The 27751-nt window shown below is 42.7% G+C and overlaps 1 long non-coding RNA gene across 4 annotated transcripts in view; it reads right to left on the bottom strand.

Moving 5' to 3' along the window:
- LOC127563229 (uncharacterized) overlaps positions 1–27751 on the bottom strand; it is an 80420-nt gene that overhangs the window by 39654 nt on the left and 13015 nt on the right. Inside the window, exons 2-3 of one of the 4 annotated variants that reach the window (XR_007953928.1) lie at positions 10534–10637; positions 7287–7970 (exon numbers count right to left, since the gene is read on the bottom strand). This is a non-coding gene — a long non-coding RNA (uncharacterized LOC127563229). The remainder of the gene's footprint in view (positions 1–7286; positions 7971–10533; positions 10638–27751) is intronic. The other 3 variants (XR_007953931.1, XR_007953930.1, XR_007953929.1) reach the window with 3 other exon arrangements.

Here is a 27751-nt window from a genome sequence, read left to right as displayed (position 1 = left end):
ATCTCACAAGCCAGGAAATAACACAAGCAGGGATGAAGCGAGTTGCCCAGAGGGCAAGTTGAGGAAGTATGTTGATCAGCTTATATTAATACACTGGAGCCCATGGAGAGGAAGTCAACTGGGATGGGAAAAGGCCTCATGTTTATTCCAAACAAAGATCAGTTGAAGAAACTGGGAATGTTTATCTAAGAGAAGAGAAGTGTCAGGGACTAGAATATCTGTCTTCAAGGCTTCCAAGGCTGTCATGAAGAAAAAGCTTTCAATTTCTACGGCTCAGCCTCAGAGGGTGAGACCTCGAGGTGCTAAGTGACTTTTCCAAGAGGCAGATTTAGGCCGAGGAAATTCTGAGTTCTCCATCCTCCAAGTCTTCCATCAAAAGCTAAATGACCACCTGTGAGACCCAGGATGGGGCGATTCTTTTCAGGGATGGGCTAGATGAGGGGCCCCTTCTAGCTCTCAAATTCTGTGATTCTGGGATAGCCTTTCATGAAGGAAGCCCACATGCCCCAGAGCTAAACAGGCACCGGCAAATACCTGAAAAGGCCATCTCATCATTTATTTGAATTCCTGTCAATGTGGCCATGAGTCATTGACAGTTCCATTGCACATCTTTTCTTATGCTTTCTCCCCCTGAAGTCTATCGTCCAAGTCACTTGAGAGGCCACTTCCATTTCAGAAAGGGGATATGGCCCATCTTGGTTCTATTTCATTGTCCTGGGACATCTGCCAGTCCCAGGTCAGGATTAATCCGTTGCGGAATATGATAGTGTAATTACTTAGAGGGACCCAGAATGGCAGTTTCTTTTTCCAAGAAAAGGGAAGAAGTTGCAGCAGAAGCCTTGTCTGCCTCCTTCACATGATCCCAGAATCCCAGAGCCGGGAGGGAGCTCACCGATCAGTCAAGTCAAGTGTCACTGGGACAAGAATCCTCACTCCATCCTACCCAGCATGTCCTTGTTCCAACTTTACCTCCACTGAGAGAGCCCACTGGAAAGCAACCCATGGCCACTTGTTGCTATCTCTCATGTTCTATCCCAGTCTTCTCTAGCTTAGTCACCATTATTCCTTCCACCAAAATCCATATTGCCATGGAGATCAGGAAAGGAAGGCACAAAGGGTTAATCATCTTGTTGGAGGTCATGTATTGGAATTCAGGTCTTCCTGACTCCAGGTCCAGCTCTCTACCCACTGTGCCAGCTAGCATTCAGCTATGGTACTCACTACCTTCAGACAGGCTGGACTCTGGTCAACAGACTATCAACAGACCCACTCAAGTTTGGCTTGGCAAGATCTGAAATCTCCCACCAGGGGCTGAGTGAGCACTTGTCGAAGGTCTCAGAAGGAGACTCTTGGGCTGACTGGTCTCCACAGTCTTTTCCATCTCTGAGATTTCATGATCTGAGAATGACTTCTCCCCCATAGGAAGAGCCCAGAGGGTGTTAGTGGGGGACCTGGTACATAGTGAGGGCTTAAAACGAAAATTTATCAGGTTGACTCGAAAAGAGCTAAGGCATAACTAAAATTAACTGCAGAATCAACCTGAAGGAAGTTGGGGAGTGATTCCCAAAGGGAAGGGAGAAGAACCAAGGTCTCCCCACCTACTGGCTAATGTCTAATAGAGTGTCTGGCAATCAGTCAGTCAACAAGCATTTATTAAGCACCTACTATGTACCAGGAAGTGTGTTAAAGCCAAGAATACAAAGAAAGGCAAAAAAAGAGGAGGGGTCCTCAACTGTTAAGGAGCTCACACAGTCCAGTGGGGGAGACTATATGCAAACCACTACATCCAATCAAGTTATATACCTTGGAGATAATGACAGAAGAAAAGTATTAGCATGAAGGGGAATGTGGAAAAGTTTGTTATAAACAATGGGGTTTTAGCTGGAACTTGAAGGAAACCAGGAGATCCCGATTAGACATACAGGTGATGCTTAATAAATGCTTATTGATTGATGGAGGCCAAGATTAAATCCTCATCCTTTTCTCTTAAGGTTCTGAACCCATTGAAATGAAAATACTTTAGTAGAAATGTGGAGACCTCAGTCCTTCTGAGCCAGCTCAGCTACATATTGAGCTACATGACATTAACAAGTCACTTTCTGAGGTTCCGCTTCTTCATCTCCAAAAATAATCCTGGCCATTTATTTATATTGTGCTTTAAAGTGACTATGTTTGATCAATTAAGTGTCACAGAAATCCTATAAGGAAGGGGCTACAGATACTGCTGTACCCATTTCACAGGTGAGGAAACTTGCCTAGAGGCAGAGGCAGGATTTGAACTCCATTCATGGAGCTCATTCATGGGATCATGGGATGATGAGTCAATGACTGGAGGGGCCCTGAGAAGCTACATAGGGCAAGCCCCTAATTCCACAGATGGGGGTATTGAGGTTCAGGAAAGCTGACTTGACCATGATGTCCCAGGTCTAAGGTAAAACTTGAATCCAGATCTTCTGACTCCAGAGACCAAATTCTCTTATTATATTGTTGAAAAACTAGACAATCTCCAAAATGTCTCCAAGTCCTAAGAGCCAGGGATATTTCCAGGCATGTAAGAAATAGTTCTTGAATTAATTAAATTAGTAGAAACATCATACATAATCATGACATCACTTTTCCTCCTTCCCCCTCCTTCTACCTCCAGCTCTCTTCCTAATGAGGTATTAGAGGATGTCCCCGAGTCGTATTTTAAGTTGCAGTAGCTCAAAACCACACTGAGACTGTTAAGAACAAACCTGAAACTCTATAGATTCTGGCCATTTTTATTACTCTACAGCCTGGGGTCACTTAGGTTCTGCTCATCCAGAGCAGTGGCTTCCCCCTCGCTGGAGATCCTCCGGCAAAGGCTGGACGACCACTTGTCAAGGACACCGTGCAGGAGTCCAACCCTAGGAGACTTGGCATTTGGACTTGTGGCACCATGAATAGAACACTGGTCTTGGAATCAGGAAAACTCTTCAGGACTACAAATTTGGCCTCAAATATTTCCTAGCTAGGTGACTCTGGACAAGTCACTTGACCCAGTTTGCCTCTGTTTCCTGATCTATAAAATGAGCTAGAAAAGGAAATGGCCAAGTCCTCCAGTATCTCCACCATGAAAACTCCAAATAGGGTCATGAAGAGTTGGACATGACTAAGCAGCAACGTATTTCCTATAAAATCTTTTACATTCTGGTTCTATGCCTCCTTTTCAGAATGCGTATTTGTCCCATAACCCTATTCCCCACCCCCACCCCGACTGGACTGTTTATTGTCCCAAACCTTTGCCTTCCATTTCCCATCTTCCCACATTCATACAAGCTGTGATCCATGTCCATATTGCGCTCCATTTTCACCTCATCCTCTCACCACCCCTAGCTTCATTCATGTTTACATGGAGCCTCTCATGATGCTCTTAATTGTAAGTGTTCTTAGCCAACTCAAATGACCACACATTCTCTTGTCGGTTTGGCAACCAGTCTCCAAGGAGAATGTCAGTCATTGAAGGCGGGGCTATCTTTCGCTTTTGCCTAGCACAGGTGCCCCCACGCAATGGGTTTACAAGAAATATTCATTCTGCTGAATCAAACTATAGCCAGGTCTTGGGACAGTAAACCCAGTTCTCTTTGCACATGACTAAGCACCCTTTGGCTACGTCATGCAACCCTTGGGCTGAACTCCAAAGAATATGCATTCTGAGTCATGATACCAACGTGGATCTTTTGTAATTCATTTCCTATTCCCAGAGAATCCCCTGATTCCTCATTAGCCATGCCCTTGGCCAAGAGCAATAGAGCAAACACAATCTCCCACAGATGATACAATAGTCAGAGATCAATGGAGACTTTCAAAAGATCATTTTAATGCCACAAAGGTAGCAATCTGTGCATAAACTTTTTTTTGTTTTATTTTTATTTGTTTGTTTTTGTTTTTTGTGCTGAGGCAATTGGGGTTAAGTGACTGAGGCCAGATTTGAACTCAGATCCTCCCGACTTCAGGGCTGGTGCTCTATCCACTACACCAACTAGCTGCCCCCTATGCATAAACATTTTTAAAGAAACCTGAAAATGTTCTATTCAACAAGAAGAGAACTGAGTTAAGAGGAGCCTCAAAAGCTATCTAGTCCAAGCTTCTCAATTTGCAGATCGGGAAATTGAGTCCCAAAATAGGCAAAAAACTTGGCAAAGTCACAGTCAACAAACAGTAAAGTCAGGTCTGTGAGCCTCTTTCATAGATTATGGCATTGAGCCAACCAAGGTCAGCATACTGGCTACAAAAGCATATGTTTCAAATATGAGTTGATACAATATCGAATGAAGCAAAAGTGAATATGGTGCGATATTCAAGTGTCTCGAAGAATCCCTAAAATCAAGAGTTGCTTAGATTTTTTATTTTGGGGATCCCTGTGATCTTTATTCGATGTGTGACCCTGGTCAAGTCACTTCATTCTGCCTCAGTTTCCTCACCTGGAGAAACAAATGGCAAACCATTCCAATATCTCTGCCAAGAAAACCCAAAACAAAGAGTTGGACAAGCCTGAAATGATTGAACATCAGCAGAATTCCAAAGAGATATCTTTGGATGTCTTTTCATAGGCCTCTTTTAATGTACCTAAGAGAGGAGCAAATCATTTCTCCAACCCCTCCAAAGCCTCTTTATTATCATGTATTAGCTGTTCCTCCCTTGTGACTCTATCTTCCCTCTCCATGTTTTTGGTTTTCCCCCATGTCTGGAATACTATTCCTCCTGGATCCCACAACTAGCTTCCCTGACTTCCTTCCTAACTTAGCTCAAATTTCCCCTTTTGCAAAGATCTTTCCCATTGTCTCAGATACCAGTGTCTTCACCCTCTCATCACATCCCCTTCTACGTACTCTGTGTGTATATATTGTATGCATCTACTTATATACATATTATTACTTCCAGTCCAGTCCTAGATCAAAGGCTCCCCATTGCCAGCATACAGTAAGAATTAAATACATGCTGATTGACTGATGGGCAGCATCAGGTGAGGGGAAGGGGGAGAATGCTCCCAGTGCCTTACTCACACCTGCAGTATTGCCGCCAGCTCCAGGTATCATACTCTCGCCGATCCGAAGGGAATATAAAGGATGGGTGGGGTGATACAGTAAGGTTTATATTTTTGTTTCTTTCATCGACCCCCTGATTGATGACCCTTTCAAAGCTCAAGCTCCCACTACCCTTCCATGTTTACCAAACCCTACATGACCACCACCATCATTTCTCCCCTCCCCAAGGAAACCCAGGATGTTTTTTTTTTATTTGTTTTTTTTTACTCGTCCCTTCCTGTGTCTCCCAAATAACAGCAAATTAAGCATCAGCTTGGAGAAATACAAAAAACACTAATTGAATTTGGCATTGAGAGACCTAGATTCCAATCCCTGCTCTAACACTTACTAGCTGTGTGGCTGGGCACTTCAGTGGCTCGGAGTCAGGAGGATCTGAGTTCAAATATGACCTCAGATACTTACAAGCTGTGTGATCCTGGCCAAGTCACTTCACTTCAGTTTCCTCATGTATAAAATGGGGCTAATAATGGCACCTACTTCCTGAGGATCAAATGAGATATTTGTAACTTCTTAGCATAGTTGCCGGCACATAGTAAGCACTCTGTACATATTTGCTATCATTATTATTATCATCATTTCTGCTATTATTATTATCATTATTATTTAAGTCAATTAACCTCCTAATCTTGGTGTAAAATGGAGATTATAATCCTGGTACTTCCTACTTCCTAGAGTTATTGTGAGGGGAGCTCTTCAAGTAGCAATTTACATTTATATAGATTGACGAGGTATCTTCCTCATAATAATTTGATGAGATATCATTATCCCTCAGAACAGGTGAGGAAAAAAGAAAACACGAGACGGGTAAGGGGACTATTAGCAGGATTGTCCCTCACAGTACAGTCACATCCCCAGTTTAGGATTATGGATGGCTGTGATTATTAGGTTGCTTGAAATATTTTACTGGGAGGCCCTCAAGACGGAGGCGGCAGTAAGGGATGGGAGGGGGTCGGTGGAAGGGGCCATCAGCTGAGGAAAACTCGACAGAGGAAGCCAGATGTTCATAAAGATTTTAGCTCAGTCTGATCTTTTACCAGATATAAGACCCCCTCCCCCCCAACTCTTTGCTTCCCTCTTGCCTTTAAATCTTTCTCAGCCTAGACCTTGATATTTCACTCAGTCCTAGATCGCCCGCCAGGAGCTGCCAGCCAGGGTTGTTCTTGACAGACCCAACACTCGACGAGGGAAAATGTTATGGAGATGGGAGCTCCACTTTCCTAGTGAAGGGAGGAAACTCACGATGAGCGAGCTGTGTGTTCCCAATCTAGGAATAAGCTGGCACCAGGAAACTGAAACAGTTCTCAACTTTTTCTGTTAAAGGTCTTTCTTTAAAAAGAAAAAAAAAAAAATTTCCAGAACAACAGACAAAGCTATATTTAAATGTAAATGCCTAAAAATGCAAATGAAGAGGTAGTTGGATTATCTACTGACACAGCACCATGACATGAAGGTAGGGTGGTTGAATAGGTAGAGCACTGGATAAAGTAGGAAATGAGAGTTCAAATCCTGACTGCTATGATGGAAGTCACAGCATTTCAGGATGGGGAGGAACTTTACACAGCAGCCGGTGGGTCCAAGCCACACTGGAACATGCCTCTCGTCATTGACAGAGTCAATGAATAGTCATCCTTTGCTTGACCACCTCCATGAGAAAACTGTCCTCCCCCTCTGGAGGCAACTTTTTCCTCTCTGGGATAGCTCTCCCTGTTAGGAAGTTTTGTCCTGTTTCAAGCCTAAATCTGCCTCTCGGTACTGTCCACCCATTGCTTTCTAAATTGAGAGGAAAAAGGACATGGCAGCTGTCTTCAGTTCTTTGAAGGGCTGTGATATGAAATAATAATAACAACAATTTATATACTGAATCCTTTGTGCCAAGCACTGTGCTGATTGTCTTATAATTATGGTATCATTTGATTCTCACAACAATCCTGGTACCTGCTATTATTAGCCCTATTTTACAGATGAGGAAACTAAGGCAAACAGCAATACCAAAGTCACACAACTAGTAAATATTAGAGGCTGAATTTGAACTCAAGTCCTCCTAACTCCAGACCCAGTGCTCCATCCACTGGGACACCTGTCTAAGGAATCATATTTGTTCTGCCTGAGCCCAGAGGGCCGAACTAGGATCTAGGGATGGATGATGCAAAGAGACAGCCATTGGCTCAATAAAAGGAAGAATTGTTTTAAGAGTTATCTGACAAAGAAATTAGTTACTTCTCAAAGGAGGGTTCAGGATGAGACTGGAAATACAGGGTCATCTTTCAGGGGTTCTCAAAAAATGAGTCCTGTGATGGGTGGGAGATGGGCACTTCCATACCTAGGGCTCTACTGTTGTTGTCCAGTAGTCCAGTCTCATCTGCTTCTTTGTGATCCAGTAAGATTGGAATGGAGGGTCATCTTTCAGGGATTCTCAAAAAGGGAGTCCTATGATAGGTGGGAGATACACACTTCCATACCTAGGGCTCTACTGTTGTTTTCCAGTAGTCCAGTCTCATCTGCTTCTTTGTGATCCAGTAAGACTGGAATGGAGGGTCATCATTTAGGGAGTCCTATGATGGGTGGGAGATCAGAATAGATTCCTAAAAATGGCATTTCCATACCTAGGGCTTTATTGTTATTTATTGTCCAGTCGTGTCCGCCTCTTTGTGATCCAGTAAGATTGGAATGGAGGGTCAACTTTTAGGGATTCTCAAAAAGGGAATCGTGACGGGTGGGAGATGGGCACTTCCATACCTAGGGCTCTATCGTTGTTGTCCAGTAGTCCAGTCGCGTCTGCCTCTCTGTGATCCAATACGGGATTTTGTGATCCTTGTTCCATCCTGGTTTTCCTTTTTTTTCTCATTTAGTCTGAGCTGAAGACAGGTTTAGAGAACTTATTTATTTTACTATTTCTTTCTCCTATGAATTAAGGAAAATAGGGGGAGTAAGTGATTTACCCAAACTAGTTCGTATGTGAAACTAAACTGGAAGTCAGGTCTTCTTGACGAGAAGCCAGCTAGGAGCTTAGGGCTCTATTTGCCTCTCATTCTATTAACCTCAGTTACTGTACCAGGAGACACAAGTCCCTTCACCCCTTCGTGTTTTCTTTTTTCCTCACCTGTTCAGAGGGATAATATCTCATCGGATTGTTATGAGGAAGACATCTCATCAATCTATATCAATGCAAATTGCTATTATTATGAATACTGTTATTATTATTATTATTAATACCAGGCTATAATTTAGCAGTATCATTGGGAAGACTGCCTGCCCTCCTAGCAAGTAATCCTACATTGCTGTATTTTAAATTTTGGGCCTATTCTTTATCAACGTTTTATTCCTTTCAAAATGTCAGCTATTGTTTTTGGATGTTTGAGAAGAGTCTTACTCAGTCAGCAGATTCCTAATCAGCGGTGGATAGCAAGACTAAATCACTTATTTCATTTGAATTATGGGTAAAATAAGAGTAAATTGACATCACTGTTAAACGCATGAGCTTTGCCGTAATTGTTCCATCACCACTCCTTTTTTTTTCCCTACCCATTTGGTAGAGAAGCCATGTTTCAGGGCAGCTCACACTGCCACTAGTTTGACCCCTGGCTGAATGGGGACTTGCACTCACTAGCAAAATCTGCCAAAGACCCTAAGCCTTGAAATAACTGTTGCCACCCTTCCACGTCTCTACTCAAACTCCCTTCCTGCTCCCACTCTTCAATAGCCATGATACCCATTACTAATATTTACAGGATAACAATAGACTAGCCGAGTGCTTTTTGAAAAAGAGACCTATGGCTTTTTTGTTCCCAATCAGCACCTGGCCCCCAACTTACCATCCCAGAGAGATTCCCGGCTTATTGAGAAATGAAGTAACACGTCTGGACTCGGACACTAGCACGTATGTGTTGGAGGCAGGATGTCAACACGAGCCTGCTTGGTGCCAAGTCCAGTCCTTTAGCCCCCCCACACACACTGCCTCCAGTCATTATACATATTATCATTTAATTTGTTCCCTTGTTAATATAACATATAAAAGGGGGGTGTCGGTTGGGCCCCAGATAATATTTATGTGGCTCTGGGCATGTCGCAACCTCTCAACCTCAGTTTCTTCATCTAGAAAATCTAGCACCTACTTCCTAAGATCATGGTGAGGTTCAAATGAAGTAATGTTTGTAAAGCACTTTCTAATCCCTAAAGCACAATGTAGATATAATAATTATCATTAAATTTTAATTAGTTTATTATTAATAATAAAAATAATTTTATTTTATTGATAGTTTTAGTATCAAAATTAATTAAAATTAATAAAATACTTATCATTATTGAGACAGGAGAAAATTACTATGGCAAACAGTTCTATCTTGAAACATACCGCTCATACACTGTTGAATTTTGATTTTCTAAAGCTTTCCCCTTTGACACATGGACATGGAAATTCAAAGGTTAATTGATTTGTCCAGTATCATCTAGATAATAAGGAGAGGGTTCGAGACTGGAATTCAATTAAGTCCATCAACAAGCATTTAGGAAGCATCTACTAAGTTCCAGATACTGTCCTATGTACTGGGGGTAGAAAGGGATGCTGCCCTTCCCCCCTTATACCCTCCCTTCCAGTCCCTGCCCTCAAGGAGGTTACATTCTAGTGGAATTCAAGTCACAGAATCACAGTTGGAAGGATCCTCAGCGGGAACTCCAACCTGAACAAGACTCTTCCTAAAACTCCCCCATAAATGGTCATCCAAACTTTGTTTGCAGACCTCAAGTGACAAGGAACCACTGATGTCCCTAGACAGCCCATCCCACTGTTGGACAGCGACCATCGTCAGATGGTGTTTTCTTTCCTCAAACTTACCTCTGCCTTTTTGCAATTTCCTCTTATTTCTCCCAGTTTCTCTTTGAAATTTAAACCAATCAATTCCCTTCCCCATGTTTTACGTCTTCAAATACTTGAAGATAATTGGTTATCTTGTCCCTCCGCCTCCCCCCAGTTCCTTTCTCCCAGTTCTTCCAATGTGTTCTACAGAGCTTCTGCCACTATTCTCCTGCCTTTTGAATATAAGAGGAAGAAACAAGTTCACTTTGTCTTTAGGGAAAATATCTTGCTACCAGACCTCCAGAAGAAAGCAAAGCTCCATTTGCATGGGGGTTAATATTTATTATTATTAGAAGGTTTCTTAGCAGTCTTAAAGCTGAATGGCCCAGTAAAGACTTAGGAGGAGGTCAATGTAAATGATCAGCTTGTCAAAGTGTGAGAGTCTGGTCAGATTTCCAAATTTTGGTTTGTTAAAATGTAATATTGGAAAAGTGAGAGCTGAGATCATTACTGTCTCAGGGACAGTTGGCAGATAGCCAGCATTATTAGAAGGAAGAGAATGTAATAGAAGATAGCAAGAACCCAAAGTCTTTGTAGGATCCTTGCTTATTTGGAAGAGGCATGAGGTGCAGTGGATGGGATAGGATTCTGGACTTGCATGTAGACACTTACCCTGGGTGACTTTGGGCAGGTCATTCATTCTCGTGGACTTCATTTTCCTCATCTGTAGCATGAAAGGCTAGATGGTTTCCAAAGGCCCTTCCAGCTCTGTGATCCTATGATAAGGAAGGTGGTACAATGGATAGATGTTGGACTCTGGTCAGGAAGACCTAAGTTTGAATTCCACCTCAGACACTAGCTATGTGAGTCTGGGCAAGTCATAGTCATGTCACCTCTCTGTGCCTCAGTTTTCCCATTTGTAAAAAGAGGGGAATAATAGCAGCTACCTCTCAGGGATAGGAGGATAAACTGATGTGTTGTAAAATATTTTGCACAATGTCTGGAATAGAGTAAAGATGCTTAATCAATACTTATTTAGTTCCTTCCTAGTATCATCATTCTCATTCTCATCTATGATTGAATCCTGTTTCTGACACTTAATTGAGTGACCTTTGAGGTTCAGTTTCATTATCTGTACAATGGGTATAATCATATATATATAAGAGCTATCTATCATTGTTCCAAAGCTCAGATGAGATTGTCAGGAAAGTTCTTTATTAAGTCTTAAAACCTTCTCTAAATGATATCAGTGTTCATCATCACTCTTAATTAAAGTCTCCCTTTTCTTTAAAGAAAAAGAATAAAGCGTTCTTGGGCAAAAACAAAAAACAAAAAACAAAAACAATTTCTCCTAATTGAAAAATCTCCTAATTTTTATTAATGAGGACCTTGCCTCCATGCAATGAGGGTTCCACTCCTTTCTAAATTAAGTATTTTCCAAGACTAACTTGAAAAGAATATCTCCATCTGTACCATATCACTGACATTGTTCCATATAAGAACAAGCTTTCTATTAGAGCTGGTCAACAAAAAGATTAGCTCCTATCTCTTCCAGAGATGTTAGTGACACATTTGTTCCAGTCCCTCATTTTGCCAATAAAGAAACTGAGACCCAAGGTCATTCAAGTACTGTCAGAAGTGACATTTGAATACAGGACTTTTTGCACTATGTACCAAGCTTCTGCCCTCATGCTGGATAGCTCCACTTTGGAGAGAAGAACTGCAAGTGGTTTGGCCCTCAGGGATGTAAGAATGGGGACTGCTTTTTTGCCTTTGTATCCTTGAGATTCAATGCCTGGCACATGATAAGCGCTTAAAAATACTAGCTGACAGACTGCCTGACAAGCCCATTCTCCCTGAAAAAGAAATAGTATAAGCTTCCTTTATTTCTTTTCCCAGAAAAAAAATGGCCACACATATTTGCAGAATGACTGACTGACTGTTTACAGGGCTTAGTAGTAGAAGTGATTCCATTTCTTAGGAGTTATTGAGAAAATACCGAAATGATTTACATATCTGTTCATAATAATGTCTAATATTTGTACAATAGTTTATAAGTAGAAAGAATAACAGAATAGACAGAGAGAGAGACCTGAGTTCAAATCCTGTCTTGGATGCACACAAGTTGTGTGATCCAGGGAAAGTCATCCTGTCAATATTCTAAACAATGCCCCGAGAGTAAGTTGCAGAGAAAGTTTTTCAATAATAGTGACACCAGTGACATCCTCGTCCCATATTCCAGTCATTCCATTCATTTAATAAACCAGAAATATCTAGATAAGGAATATCCCATGTTAACTTTGAGGCCCAAATCTGCCTTGGGGAGTAATTATAGCAGCTCTTATTACTTAACTAAGCTAGAGCCTGGGAAGAGCAAAATCAATGGGAGAATCCCAAAGAAGGATGTCTCCGCGCTCTGGGCTGAATCCCCTTCGCTTCCTAATATTCCTTCGGGTTTTTGTGTCTTCTAGAATATTCTCATATATTCTCAGAGTTAGAGGGGATGGAGAAAAGTCATCCTGGGAACTTTAAAACTAGACCAGTAGAATCAAGTTTGACACAAGGGAAAGATGGGCAGTGATCTTTGTGATGGAAATTGAGAAGGAGTTAAAAGGTCCCCTGTTCTCAAATTTTAAAAGTCATCTTAAAATCTATTCTCTATTTGTATTTATGCAACCCAACATTCTCCTTCGTTTCCTCACTCCCTCCTTATGTTTTCCCTTTTTTCTCTCCCTCTCTTCCTCCCTCCCTCCACCTTTCCTAACTTCCTCCTTCTTCTCCTCCCTCATTCTTTTTTAACTATCCTTCCTTTTTTCTTTCTTTACTTTTCACTTTCTTCTTCTTCCCTCTCTCCTTCAAGTGATAATCTCTAAGACTATAAACTGACACATAGTAGATATTTGTTGATTACTAATGTTAATTAATAGGTGAATTCCTTATCTGCATCAGTGTAAGAGATTTTCAGAACTTTCTAACACCAGTGAAATGATAGATAGACAGAAAGACAGAAACAGACAGAGAGAGGAAGAGAAGGGGAGAGAGAGAGAGAGAGAGAGAGAGAGAGAGAGAGAGAGAGAGAGAGAGCACTGCATTGTTGACTCATTTTGTTATTGTTATCCACTAGGACTCTGAACACTTTTTTTTTTTGCCTCAGTCATATACAGAATGTCCTTGAAGAAAGGTAATATTTTAAGGCTCTTCCATCTCCATCCTCTGGTAACTCAATGGCTTTTATCTCTCCTGAATTTCAACTTGACATCCATTTTCTGTTTTCTCCTGATATCCATTCTCACTGATTAAGGAAATTTTGGATTCTGTAATCATTCTGCAGAATTCTGGAAACCCTCACTGCCTCCTCTCTCCTTTCTTTTATCCCTGTCCCAGCTGACCCTCCCCTTCATGTTTGGGGAAAGAGATGAGAGAGATACAGAAAGACACAGAGGGAGATGAAACAGATAGAATGAGAAAGAAAGGGGGAGGGTATTGAGGAAGAAAAGGACACGGAAAGGAGAGAAGGGAAGGGGGAAAGGAGAGGGGAAATGAGAGGGAGAGAGAAAAGAGACAAAAAGAGACAGAGGGAGAGAGACAGAGACAGAGAGGGACAGAGAAAGACAGAGACAGAGACACACACATACAGAAGGGGGGAGAGAGAGAGAGAGAGAGAGAGAGAGAGAGAGAGAGAGAGAGAGAGAGAGAGAGAGAGAAAGAGAGAGAGACAGAATTCCAGATTGATGCAGTCTCAATAATTAAAGGGCACTTTTCTTGTTCATTAGTCCAGGTGGACAAAGGAGACTGGGGCCATGACCCAGTGATAGAGAGCCAGTGTTCTCACCATTGTCCCTCTTTACTCTTAGCATCTCCACACCATGTTGACCACACTCATGCCTCCCTCACCTTGGGGGGCCAGTCACTACACTGCCACATTTCTCTTAGCTCCCACTGTAGACCCTGGAATCTCAGTGCTGAAGAGGACAGGGCTCTCAGGATGATTTTGGTCCTTCCCCGTCTCATCTTACAGATGGGAAAACTGAAGCTCAGGGAGGGGAGAGGTTTCACCCAATATTCCATGAACAATTGCAACACTGCAACCACATCAACCACATTCATCCTTTCATTTATTCTTTCAATTAACATCTTAATGTGTCTACCATAAGTAAAGCATTGTGCTAAGTGCTAAAGAAAAATGGGACATCCTGAGCTGCTGCAGGCTTATCCCCCCAACCCCGACTCCTAATAAGACACTCGCCACATCACACAAATTTCTTTAGTCATTATTTAGTACTCGCCTTAAAAATGCCAATGCAGTCCTATAAAGTCAGATTCCTGAAATAATAAAAGATTTCCAAAGACATCGCCAAAGAATTGAGTAACTGGAGGGAAAAAAAAAATCTCAGGATTCCTTCTTTTAATATTCATTGCAAATTAAGTTAAGTCATCTAAAAGCACAAATTCTGGAAAACCGGGTTTTCGACAGCTCGAAGTAGTTATGGGGGATTGGGTAACTCAATTAACTGAGTCTCAGTTTACTTCTCTGTAGAATGGGGCCATCATCCCTTCCCTCCCTCCCTCCCTGGCTTGTCAGCTCAATAAGGTATTCAACAAGCATTTGTTGTCTTCAGAACATGTAATGTATGAGCAAGTGCTTGAAAAAAATATAAAGCTATATAAATGCAAGGGACTTTTATTATCCCCGGCTCTGCTGCAATGCAGCAAGAACTTGGACGGTGTTTACTCCTTGGGAGAAAGACAAAGAGGCAGCTGTCACAGGCTGTTTCCCGGTTCTCTCCATTGCCTCTGATACTTGTCTCATGCAGACCCGGCCCTTGAAGGCATTAACCCTCAACAGACCGAAAGGTTCTTCTTCATCAGTCAATAAGTATTTGAAATCAACAACCATGCCGTAGAATTACAGGCTATCCAAGAAGAATGGGAATTCAGGATCCAACCCAGCTTAGACCCATCCACCACCACTCCATGATTTTCAAAGAAGCTTTTTATAACATCCCTATTTATAAAGAACTATGGGCAACTCACTGCCAGGCTCTGGGGACATAAGGAAAACATAGAGAACTTCCAAGGTCAAAGAGTCTAATTCCTACTCAATCGGGAGTCCCCTCTACAACACAGCTAACCAATAGACAAAAAAGCTCTGCTTAGAGACTTTCAGTCTCACTCTTTTCCAAAATTTCAGTTTTAGACAGCTCTGGCTGTTGGGAGGTTGTTGGGTTTTTCATAAGTCTCCATATACCTCTTGGCAACTTCTATCCATTACTTCTAGTTTTGTCCTTTTGTTACTTTTATTACAATTTGGAAGGGGGATGGGAAAGAATCCTCCCCAAAAAAGAATTCTAAAAGTCATATATTTATAAATTTATAGCTGAAAGGGATCTACGAGGCCATCTATGACAATCACTTCATTTTTCAATGGGGGAAATTGAGACCCAGGGGCTTCATTGATAAAAATGAATGTCATTTCATTATGGCCTAGGATGATGGCAGTGGGAACAGAATCTCTGATGAAAACCGAGGAGCCACATGACTCAGTCAATGGCCTGGGCTCCCTGTACCACAGTTTCCTCATTTATAAAATGAGTCATTTGGCTTAAATGATCTCTGAGGTCCCTTCTAATCCTAAAGAAAGAGCCAGGCACAGTTTTAGGAAAAGAGCAGGTGCTCAATAAGTGCTCGCTGAAAAGAACTGAATTAAAACTAGTAAAACTGAGATGTGAGAGATACTGTGCAGAGAGAATCTACAAGACTTGGCAACGTATCAGATTTAGGAAGCAAGAGACAGGGAAGAATCAAAGATGACCCAGAGCTTTGCACAGTCATTTGCTTATTTAGCTTGTGATCAACAAAACCCCTCAGATTTTTTCCCCAACATGGTCGACCAAGTCCTGAGTCTGTGCAATTTGCATTTTGTATCCGAGGAGAACTATCGTTATCTTTGCTCTGCCCTATTCTATCAATCACTTAAACTCTTGATAAGATAGTCTACGGTATTAGCAGATTTGTATCCCCACCAAAATTTAAGCTCCTTAGGGACAGAAACATCTATCCTCGGTATCCTTCACAGTTACTGGCACAGAGTAGGTACCTAGTAAATATATGTTAGGTTAAATTGAATTGAGCCAAATTTGAGAGAGGCTATACTTTATCTAAATCATTGGATCAATGACTTGGACTATTGGACTGATTTTACCAAGCGTTAAATAAGCACTTTGTAAATATATGTTTTTCCAGATTAAAACCCCTAAAATATTAAAGAACTACTATTGGCTTTGTTAATATTTGTTAATATTAATTACTATTATGAGGAATAGCAGTTGTTGTTACAGGTAAATAATGCTGGATCTGAAGTCAAAGGTTCTGGGTTCAAATCCTATATCCTTCATTTCCTATTTGTGCAAAGCTGGACAGTTTCTTAAACTCTAATAGGACTTGATTTTCTAATCTGTAAAATGAGGCAGTTAGATTATGTAACCCCCGAAGTCCCTTCCAGATCAAAATCTATAAGTGAATAGGAGGTGCAGAGCAAAAACAAGGAAATAAGTTCATTTTTCTTCCCTGGACCTGTTAGTTTCTTCATATGTAAAATAAGTGGATTCGAAGAGAGCTAAGCCTGGAATCAGGAAGACCCCAGTTCAAATCCTGCCTCAGAAAATTATTAGCAGCGTAAGCCCGGGAAAGTCATTTAAATTTTGTCTGCCTCTCTTTCATCACCTGTAAAACAGGATAATAGATTTAGCACTGACCTCCAAGGGTCGTTGGGAGGATCAAATAAGACAATATTTCTAAAGCATTTAGTATATACTGCCTGGTTCACAGTAGATATTTAATAATGCTTCTTTCCTTCCACCTTCCTTTTGTAGGGACTCTGAGTCCCTTCCAGTTCCTCAACTATATCTAACCCCCTTGTAATAGATAGAGGAAGGAAACTCATTTTAGTGATGGGTGAAGATCTACAGATAGGGAATACTTGACACTTGTAGTCAGTTTACCAATTAGGCTTGAATCAAATCTTCTTTTATAACAAGAGAGGATTTGTATAGATTTTTAAAGAGATAAATAAAAATAAGTGAAAAGAGAGGGAAAAACATTACTATCAGTCTTGGAGATGACCACGAGTCTCCCTCTTGTCCCATCTCCCTCCAAAAGACCACTAAGTTCTTCCACGTGAAGGTATTTTCAGGACGCGACGAAATTTATCTCCATCATCCGTTTCCTAGAATATGCTTCCAAGAGGCCACTGATGAAATACTGGTCTTAAATGATATCATGTAACCATCCATAAATTTTGGATCTCTCCAAAGCAGTTAGTTCCTCTGCCTGTAATTAAGGCTTTGAAAGTCAAATGATTTACAGGCTCATTTTTAATTACTGCTTGGTGAACTTTCCTGCATTAGGATTGTCACAACTTTCCTTAAGGATTCATCTCAAGCCAGGCAATACAGTGGGAAACTATTAACTCCTACTTTGGTTGGGCAATTATCTGCATTACAAGGTTTAGGCAATTAGCTGTTTAAGATGTCATTATATTTTGCCATCTGGTACACAGGAGTTTATGCAGATCAACAGGCACGTGCTAGAGTGGCTTTCTCTCTCTGACTCCCATTCTCGACCCAAGTCATCACTCTAATGAGGCAAAGTCACAGTGCCCAGCACAGTTTAGTCACAGGTGTATACTGTCAAGCTTCATTTTCACTGAAGACCCGCGTTTAGCCATTTTCAAGTATTCTACACCAGAGGGAGAGGGTGTAATTAGTTCTTAACAATCTAACAATAGGAACAATGTTCCTCTAGTACAGTAATGGAGGAGGGGTCGTGTTCTCAATTAGGAAGGATCCTACTCCTGATCTGCTGGAGGATTCCTCCCAGGGCCATGACATTCTCTCTACTGGTCAGGCACAAGGGGGAAAGAGATTTCCACTCCTGATAAGACAGGAAGGATGGATGATTTGGGCTGAAGTGGGAACTCCTGGTGTAGAAATTCCTTCCCCTTATCCACACTGCAACCCACTCCTCGGATTCCTAGATGGATCCTAGGAGAGTTTCAAGAAGCGGAGTTATTTCCCTAGACTCAAACAACTAGCAAGCATCAGAGGTGAGATCTGAATGTAGGTCACACACTGTACTCTCTCCTTTAGTCTGCCCCCAATCTGCCTTGGCTTTCCTCGTCATTTCTGACTCTAAGAGTTCCTGGTTTCTTCCTTGGCTTCAGGTCAAGTGAAACTACATAAAACTATTCCTGCTTCTCTCAGGGGCTGGTATCTTCTCCTTGAGTTTACTTGTATGTACTTTATAGACATCCATCTATTAGAATTCAAGTTCATAAGCCAGATTCTTCATTTTTTAAAAATAATTTTGCATCTAGTCCAATGCCTGGTATATAGAAGGAGCTTAAGAAATGTTAATTAACGAATTGAAAATTAAACACTTTGTCAACTCCAACTTCAATCCCAATAATGAGAACAAGGACAGTTTTAAGACCAGTGACTTCATCATGTGAGGAATTCCCAAAATTCATAGCGTCCTGGAGACTCCTGGAGCCCAGAAAAATACATGAGTGTCTTTGGATCATATAGCCAGCTTTATCTGAGGCAAGACATGAACCCTCCCACTTTGACTACACCAAAGGCGGCAAAGATGCTGTAGGGAGCCAACAACATTCGGAACTGATTCTGCCACCAGATTAAAATGTAACTGGGAAATTTAATGAAATAACAAAATTAATTTAACAAAATAAATAAAAATATATATTTTGTGGATCATATAAATAAATTTTAATAATTTATTAATAAATGTATAAATATAATAAAACATAGATAGTGTTACTATGTGGTTTTCTAAGCCGGTTCGAGGATCCTTAGGCAAAATTTAAGTCTCTGTTTGAGTTGGATACGACTGAACATTGACAGCTGCTTTTTATTCGGGGCTGTTAGAATTTAGCAGTTGTTTCACATTAAGTGTCCTAGATGATCTCCGTGTCTCGTGTGGTGGAAGGAAGGGTGATTTGGGGATGTGGAGAACCTGATTGCACTCACGGTTCTGCAACTTTCTATGGATGTGATCCTGAAATTCTCGGGTCACGTCCCCTCCTGGGACCTAACGGGCCTTGGACCCCCCGTGGCCTCTGAGGTCCGGCCCAGGTCCAGCTCTTGTTACCGACATTGTAGGGGAGCCGTCCCCGTGGTACTAATGAGGAAAAGGGATGAAGGGTTTGTTCCAAGCTTTATTAGGCTCCGGAGGCCAAGGGTGTAGTAATCCTCGGGCTGGAAGGACTTACCCCAAGGAGACAAGCCCCAGAGTCCCACGGGGTGTGCGGGCATGTTGGAGAAGGGGGGCTTGAGGCCCCTCCCCGGAATGGTTTTTCTTTTCGTTGACGTCTCAACAATAGACTTCCTACGAGGCACCTCGAATTTCCCCTAGCTCCCGAGTCCAAGGCGGTAGGACATTAAAACAGCGCCCTCTAGTGTCTAACCTTGTTCCGCGGGTAAAAGGGGAAGGCGCGGGTGGGGACGGTCACAGAGGACTGAGCTCTTTCTTTGAGAGAGTGACTTTTCGGGTGGGATTTTCCAGATGTCACTAGCCGGCTTCCCCGGCGGTGTGGGACTCGGGGAGCGCGCACAGAGCCCTGGGAAAGTGGCTCCCAAGAGAGAGCCTTCCCCCCTGGAACCCTCCTTTCAGAGGCCCGGGGGCTGTTCCCATCCAGGGAAGCGCTTCCCCACCTGTCCGAGCCCTTGGAGAGGCAGGGAGGGCACGGGCCCGGAGCCGCCTCCGGCTCCGAGTCAGTGATTCTGCGCCCCCACGGGAGACATCCGGGGCTTCCCCGAGCTCACAGGGGTCACACTTAGAGGCTAAGCCCCCTCCCCGCTTTGTGGACCGCGTCTAAGCCCTTCCCGAGCGGGGCCGGCTGCGCGGGCCGGGTGAGGGCCGAAGGGAGCAGAGCCCAGGCGGGGATCTCTCCTGTTCTCTGAGAAAGAAGAGAAGAGACCCACAGGGCGGAGGTTGGAGAGCAGGAGAGAGATACAGACACACAGACAGACGTCCCATAACGGAGCTCGCGCCCTTTCCGCATCCAAAAGCAGTTCTTAAAGGTGACAAGCCCAGGGACATACACGCAGAGAGCGCCCAGACCCGCGATCTTAGACTGAGAATTGGGAGGGACTTCAGACGTCATCCCGTCCAACCTTTTAGGTTGACAGAGAAGGAAACTGAGGCTGCACACACACAAGCACAGGAGGGGGTGTTCAAGGGACACGCAGACGTCCTCTCTCACTGCCTCTGTCTCTGGGAGACACACCTGCCCCCCCCGTGGGTCCCCAGCACTTGGGCAATTTGGAGAAAATTCGGGGGGCGGGGGCTACTTTGGGGAGCGGCCTCGGTAGGCTGTGGCGCGCGCACACTAACGACTTTGTTTTATCGTGGGCCGGGAGGCGTCGGGGCCGTGGGGGGATCAGCCCGGGCGGGTGGAGCCAGGCTGAAATGTGACCCGACCTAGGCCGGGCCGCCGGGTTTCCTCCGAGAAGTTCGGAGGGGCTGCAGTTGAACTTGAGACACGCCCGGCCCCTTTCCCAGGGGAACGTTCCATTCCTCGCCCCTCCCCCTTCTCCTTTTCCCTACTCCCCCACCATCCCCCCCCTCCTCCCACTTACGGCTTCACCCTCAAGTCCTCCAGCCTTCTTCCCCCTCCCCCCTCTCTGCTTAAACTGAAACACCCCCTTAGGCGCGCACACACCGGCTCCCTCCCCCACACTGCCTTCCCCCTGTTGTTCAGTCCTTTTCCGGTTGAATCTAGCTCTACGTGAGGGATTTTTTTTTTTTTTTAAGCAAAGGTATTGAAGTGATTTGTCATTTCCTTCTCAAGATCATTTTACAGATGCGGAAACTGAGGCAAACAGGATGAAGTGACTTGCCCAGGGACGCGCTTATTAGCGTCTGAGGCCAGATTTGAACTGAGAAAAATAAGTCATCCTGACTTCAGGCCAGCTGCTGCCGACTCAAAGCCCCCCTCCCCCCCAAATCCTCCCCTAATTCTGGTTAATATTCCGGTGTCTTAAGGAAATTTCCGAGAGACCCAGATTTAGCCCCAAAGCTATCAGATGGTGTTTCTCCCTAAGAGCCATGTCCCCTGGCCCTACCTACCAGTGCTTCCCTCTCAGACCAGGCTGCAGGCCCATGGGCCAGGCACCTCTTGGACTCGGGAAGGGGGAAGGTTTAGGAGGCTGCAAGAAGTGTGCAAGGGAGGCCTCCTTCTCCCCTCCCTTTGTGCTCTGGCTTAGTGCTGCTTTCATATTTGGGCCGCAACATAATAGAGTTGGAAGGGATGGAGATCTGCCCATTTTATGGAAGAGGAAAACTTCATCCCTCAGAGATTCAGTGATTTCTGGAAAGTCACCTGGGAATTAATGGCAGAAAAGGAACCCAGGCTTCTGCCTGCAAACTCAGCTCTTTCCCCGTCAGGTAGAGTAAGGGGCCCAGCTGAGGTAGAGAGAGGTCACAAGCAAATCCAAACCTGGTTTAGACTCCTTTCCTTTTCTTTCTTTCTTTTTTTTAAATAGCTTTTTATTTAGAAGTTCTATGCATGGGTAATTTTACAGCATTGACAATTGCCAAACCTTTTGTTCCCACTTTTCCCCTCCTTCCTCCCACTCTCTCTCCCAGATGGCAGGTTGACCCATACATGTTAAATATGTTACAGTATAAATTAAATACAAAATAAGCATACATTAGACTCCTTTTCAAGAGAAAAGCAATGAAGGTCCATTAGTTAACTTTTCCTTCTTTCATTTGTGCATGTATTCATCTTGTGTTTGCTGAGCTCTCATGGGCGAAGTCCTAGAGGCAGCTGAAAAGGTAGCAAAAACCCTCACTAGACTGAGAATCAGAAATACCTGGCTCACCCATGTGACCCTGGACAAGCCCCTTCGGCTCCTTCAGGCTCAGTTTCCTCACCTGTAAATTGGAATGACTTCCAAACATCTGCTTCGAAGAGTGGTTTGTGGAAAGAGCTTTAAAAATCAAGCTTTATTTAAGTCTTTATAAATGTGAGTTGTTATTATGATTCGTCATTTAGAGGAGTCATAAAATTATGGAAAGATTGGTTCCTGCCTAGAATTAGAATCCTCTACTTACTAGCCCCTCGCTGACTTGGCAGTGGAGCTTCTGTGGACCTCAACTTTCTCCTCTGGAGAATAAAGACCTTAGATTAAGTGGCTCTGAGATCAGTTTGGGTTCTAGATCTGTGGACCTCTGAACACCCCATGTAGGGCGGGGTCAATGAACACCTCCCAGATTCCAATAAAATGAATACATATGAAAGGACTGATTGGACTTCGGATTTGACACAGAATAAGATTAAAGGCCAAGAGAAGGGCACAGCCTTGCCAAGTGAAGGATGGAAGAGCTTCCAGGTTTGGAGGCAGCCGATGGAGATCGAGATCCCAGCTCTGCTATCTTTGCTACCTTAGGTAAGTCACCACGGAATCTCTGTGGGCTAGGTTTGATGACTACAGTTGGAGTCTTCTGGAGAATGTGCATGTGTGTGACAGTGACAGACACAGAGAGATACAGAGAGGAAAATTGAGGGAGATTAAAAAAAGAAAGGAGAGAGAGAAGGAGAAAAGAGAAGGAGGAAGAGGTAAAGGAGAAGAAAAAGGAGGAGGAGGAAAAGAAAAAGGAGGAGGAGAAAGAGAAGAAATCATGAGAAAGAGAAGCAAGGAGGAGAAGAAGAAGAAATCGTGAGAAAGAGAAGCAAGGAGGAGAAGAAGAAGAAATCGTGAGAAAGAGAAGAGAGGAGAAGGAGAAGAAATCATGAGAAAGAGAAGAGAGGAAGAGGAGAAATCATGAGAAAGAAGAACTGAGGAGGAGAAATCATGAGAAAGAGAAGAGAGGAGGAGAAATCATGAGAAAGAGAAGAGAGGAGGAGAAATCATGAGAAAGAGAAGAGAGGAGGAGAAGGAGAAGAAATCATGAGAAAGAGAAGAGAGGAGGACGAAGAGAGGACCAAGGGGTTGAATATGAGCCCAAAGGACAGTGGGGGTACGAAGGAAATACATATGGATTTGGCACCAGAAGAGCCGGGTCCAGGTTCTCGATTACTTCTTAGTTCCACATCCTTGGACAAATTCTTATTCCTTTCCTCTTCCTTGAGGAGGCTGGGCCGGCGGAGACTGGACTCTTCGTGCTCTTTCCAGTTAAAGGCCCATGTTTTGACTAGAAGGAAGGGCTTGGGGACAGTGGGAGAAATAACACTGGCTCACTCTGGAGCCAGGAATGTGCAGAGCCTGACTTGGGGAATGGGGCAAGATGGAAGTGACTTAGAGAGCAGAGCTCATCTTAGGGAGTAGGCAGGAAAGGGCAGATTGAAGCGAGCTTGAAAGGTCAAGATGGGGAGTTTGGACTCAGTCCTGCAGACGGGGCCTTGTCTCAGCTGCCTGTCCAATCAGCCCCGGGAATTCCCGAGTTCTTAGCAGCCACCTCTGGGACTTCTGGGAGGAAGCTGTGGTTCTGGCAAACAGGCTTAATTGGGGTCAGTCCCGTCACCTCCGGTCTCTCTCTACATCAGAAGCGGGAGTGAGGTTCTCAGGTGTGAAAATCCAAGCAGAAAGACCCAGAGACTCACAGATGCTTCCAAAACACTGACTTTGGCTCCCAGAAATCGAATCACTGAGCACTCAACCCCCGGACGGGCCCACCTAGGCCAGTAACTCCTCATATAGGGTCCTCGGGCCCCGCCAGGGGTGACTGCTAAAAGCTTTGGCTACCAGCAGCCGCAGCAGCTCAGCTCTGTCGTAATCCAGCCCCTCTTCTGCCTGAGCCGGGGGCTGCTCAGAGCTGACCTTTGATCTACAGCTGTCTTGGGGGGTTGCCCACATTCCAGAGCCTCCTCCAGATGTCAGAGGCTGGAGCTCGTTTGCAGAGGCTTGATTTTGTATTACCGAGCAGATAATGGGTAATTAAAGAGGCCTGCAAAGTTTTCTGGGGACTCGAGGGCTGGCTTGTCAGGTCTACATTAGCTACTAAACCCTGGGATAGGGTAAAAAGGGTTTTTTGGACTGAGGAGAAATAACCGAGTTCTCCAGATGTTTCTCGGGGTACTGTTTATATCACCATTAACAATAATAGCTGACATTTATATAACTCTTTATCTGCAACATGCTTTACAGCCATTATTTCAATCGGCCCTCACAACAACCTTGTAAGGTAAGAGACAAGGAAATGAGCATTTATTAAGTGCCTACTGTATGCCAGGAACTTTCCAAATATTTTCTCATTTGATTTGCACAAAACTACCCCGTGAGATAGTTGCTATTCTTATCCCTATTTTACAGTTCAGGAACCTGAGGCAGAAAGACTTGCCCAGAGTCACATAGCTATTGAATATCTGATCCTAGATTTGAGCTTCCCAGTACTCTGTCCACTGTCCCATCAGCTGTCTGCTTTTATTATCATTACATTTGCTAGATAAGGAAACTAAGGTTTACTGATATTAGATGACCCAGGATCCTACAGCTAATTGTGTCAGAAAATAATTGAACTCAGGCCTTTCCAGTCAAGTAGTCTTTCTTGTTAACAAACCAATCCCTTTTTCTTTTGACTTTTGGCATTTCTAAATACTCATCATCTTTGAAGCCTCACAACCATATTATAGGTATCAGTATCCCCATTTTAAAGATGAGGAAAGTTGAGACCAAAAGAATTATAACTCTTTGCCCAAGCTCACTTAGTTAAGGACAAGATTCCAATGGAGGTCTTCCCAACTCCAAATTTTCTGTGCCACACACACACACCCCCCTGAACTTAGCATGGTACCTGCCGTTTAGTAGGCTCTTAAACAATTGCTGATTGAATGAGTAGCTCAGCTATTGTAAAGAGATTATTGAATTTGTAACTGTCTGTAAGAAATGGAAGCCCAGACTATAATTTCCCAGCGTTCCAATCACCCTGTCCCCATCCGTGCCCCTCGGCCTATAGGAGATTTCAAACAAATGCAGTTGAGGATGACGGCATGAAAGACAAACTGAACTTCTATAAGTGGGCCAGGTAAACATGGGGCTCTTGGGCCAGCCGACTAGCTAAGATGTAGCATTTGTGGCCAGGGTACTTGGTGCAGAGCACCAGGTTATGAAGAAGCTTGAGGGTAAGGGGAGGGAGCTGAACCGGATGGCCAGAAGCTTTGATTCAGAATTGAGATGTTATATATTGTATTTAATTTATACTTTAACATATTTAACATGTATTGGTCAACCTGCCATCTGGGGGAGGGGGTGGAGGGAAGGAAGGAAAAAGTTGGAACAAAAGGTTTGGCAATTGTCAATGCTGAAAAATTACCCATGCATAGATCTTGTAATAAAAAGTTATAATAATAAAAAAAAAAGAATTTAGATTTTAGATTCCCTGACTTTGTCTTTCTGGTGGCTGAGCTCTCCAACCCTGCACTCCAAATGCCTACTCCAGGGCTCCTAGGTTTCTAATCAGTGAGCATTTGCTATATCATTACCAGATCCAATCCACCTCTGCCATCCTGCCGCATGAATACCCATCCACCCTGTCACCCTTAGCCCCCTGCCAAATCTGGTTCTGCAAACAGTAATCCAATCAGCATCACCGAAACACTCTCTGATATGAGTTCTTTCCCAATTTGGAAAGAGAAGTTCCTTGAACCAGAGACTGTCTGCTGGTATTTGTTTTCCCAAGTGCATTGGATGAGGCTGGGATTAGAAAGACCTGGGTTCAAATGCAGCCTCATTACTAAATGTGTGATCCTCATTACTAAATGTGTGATCCTCAACTGTAAAATGGAGATGGGATGATAATAGCATCTATTTCACAGGGCTCAATAAGGGAGGGCCAAATAAGATAATATTTGTAAAGCACAGCATAGTAACTAGCACATAATAGGTGCTTTATTAATACATATTTTCTTCCTGTTTAGCCACAGTGTCAGCACAGGATGTAAGAACTACTTAATAAATATTTTTCATTCATTCATTCATCATTTCATTCATTATGCATGTTTCCAGCATAAGCACCTAGCAACAGGCCATGTACCATCTTTTTTTTCTTTCTTTCTTTTTCACTAGATCCGTGATTTCATTCTTGTGAAGAACTCCTAGTAATGTCACTCACAGAGAATTGCCTGAGCCCCTCATTAAGAGAGCCAGTGTGTCAGAAGCAGAACTTGAGCTGTCTCTTCCTGATTTTAAGACCAGCCCTCTGGGGCATCTGGTAGTGGATAGAGCGCTGGCCCTAAAGACGAGAGAAACTGAGGTCAAATCCAACTTCAGATACTAGTTATGTGACCCTGCACAAGTCACTTAACCCCAATTGCCTACCAAGATAAAGAAAGAAATAAAGCCAGCCCTCTATCCACTCACCATGATGCTTCTTTCTCTTACCCATAGTAGAGTTTTAATAAATATTTCTAGAATTGAATTCTGCCAATTAATCAATGGACCCTATAGGCTCCGTGTTAGCCACTGGAAATGCAAAAACAAAAATGGCATAGCTCCTGCCCTCAAAGAGCTTCTGCTCTAGAGGGAAGGAGAATATAAGATATGAATATATAAAAATAACTACACGTTAATGGAGAGGAGTAGGCACTAGTGTCTAAGGGAATCGGGAAGGACCTCATCGAGGAGAAAGTAGTACCAAAGAGCTGAGCTTTGGAAGAAACTGGGATTTACCTGTTGGTTTGAATCAAACTTCTAGAGGTCAGGAACTCTACCTTAAACTTTTTTCATAGCCACAAGCTCAATACACAACATGTAGTATTTACTCCACAAATGTTGGGTTTTGTTGCTCATCCCCTCTAAATTGCAGTATTAAGAACACCTCCCTAATTACCCAACTACTCCTCAGCCTGAGCACAGTGCTAAAGTCCAATTCTTTCATCAGCAAAGCTATTATCTATTATATCCATTATATATCTATATATCCATATATCTATTATATCCAAATCTATTATATATTATGTTATTATATTATCTATTATATATTCTATCTATATCTACTATATTATATCTATATTATATATTATCTTATGTATATTATATCTATTATATATATATATATCTATATATTATATAGATATATTCTATCTATAGCACAGTCCTAAAGGCCAATTCCTTCAACAAAGCTGATTATTATTATCTATTATATATCTATTATATATTATGTTATTATATTATATATTATATCTATTATATATCTATATATTACATATATTCTATCTCTATTATATTATTATAGTATACATTATATCTATTGTATGTATTATATACTATATCTATATTATATATTATGTTATTATATTATATATTATATCTATTACATCTCTATATAGTATATATATTCTATCTATATCTATTATCTATTATGTTATCTATTATGTCTATGATAGTGAAATTTTGTTATTGAGAACATATAGCTAGGAATCACATGACCAGTCCTTTGGAGGCTGGAAGAAAGAGAATTGATATCTACCCTCCATCACAAATTCACAAATACTTCCTCCAAGGTACAATTTCGTTGCCATCTTGTACAGGAAGCTTCTCCATATCTCTTAAGTTGTTGCTGTCTTTTCCCTCCTCGGATCATCTGGCATTTATTTATCATTTACTTTTTATTATGCGTCTACTTCTATTCCCCAATACAAGGTAAACTCCTTGAAGGGAAGACCCAAGTTTTCCTTTTATGTTTGTAACAAGCTTCTAGCACAGACCTGGCACTTAGATTCTTGTGGAATTGAAAAGAGTGGACATTAATTGAATGCAGTAAAGCAGGAGTTTAACCTGGTGTCAATCAGTCAATAAACAGTTTTTAAGCCATTAGATGGTGAAGTGGTTGGATCACTGGGCTTTGAATCAGGAAGATTCATCTTCATGAA

This window comes from Antechinus flavipes, chromosome 4 (assembly GCF_016432865.1).
Source record: "Antechinus flavipes isolate AdamAnt ecotype Samford, QLD, Australia chromosome 4, AdamAnt_v2, whole genome shotgun sequence".
Classification (NCBI taxonomy): Eukaryota; Metazoa; Chordata; class Mammalia; order Dasyuromorphia; family Dasyuridae; genus Antechinus; species Antechinus flavipes.
Note: the sequence above shows the minus strand (reverse complement) of the source record. Positions and strands in the feature narration are given on the sequence as shown.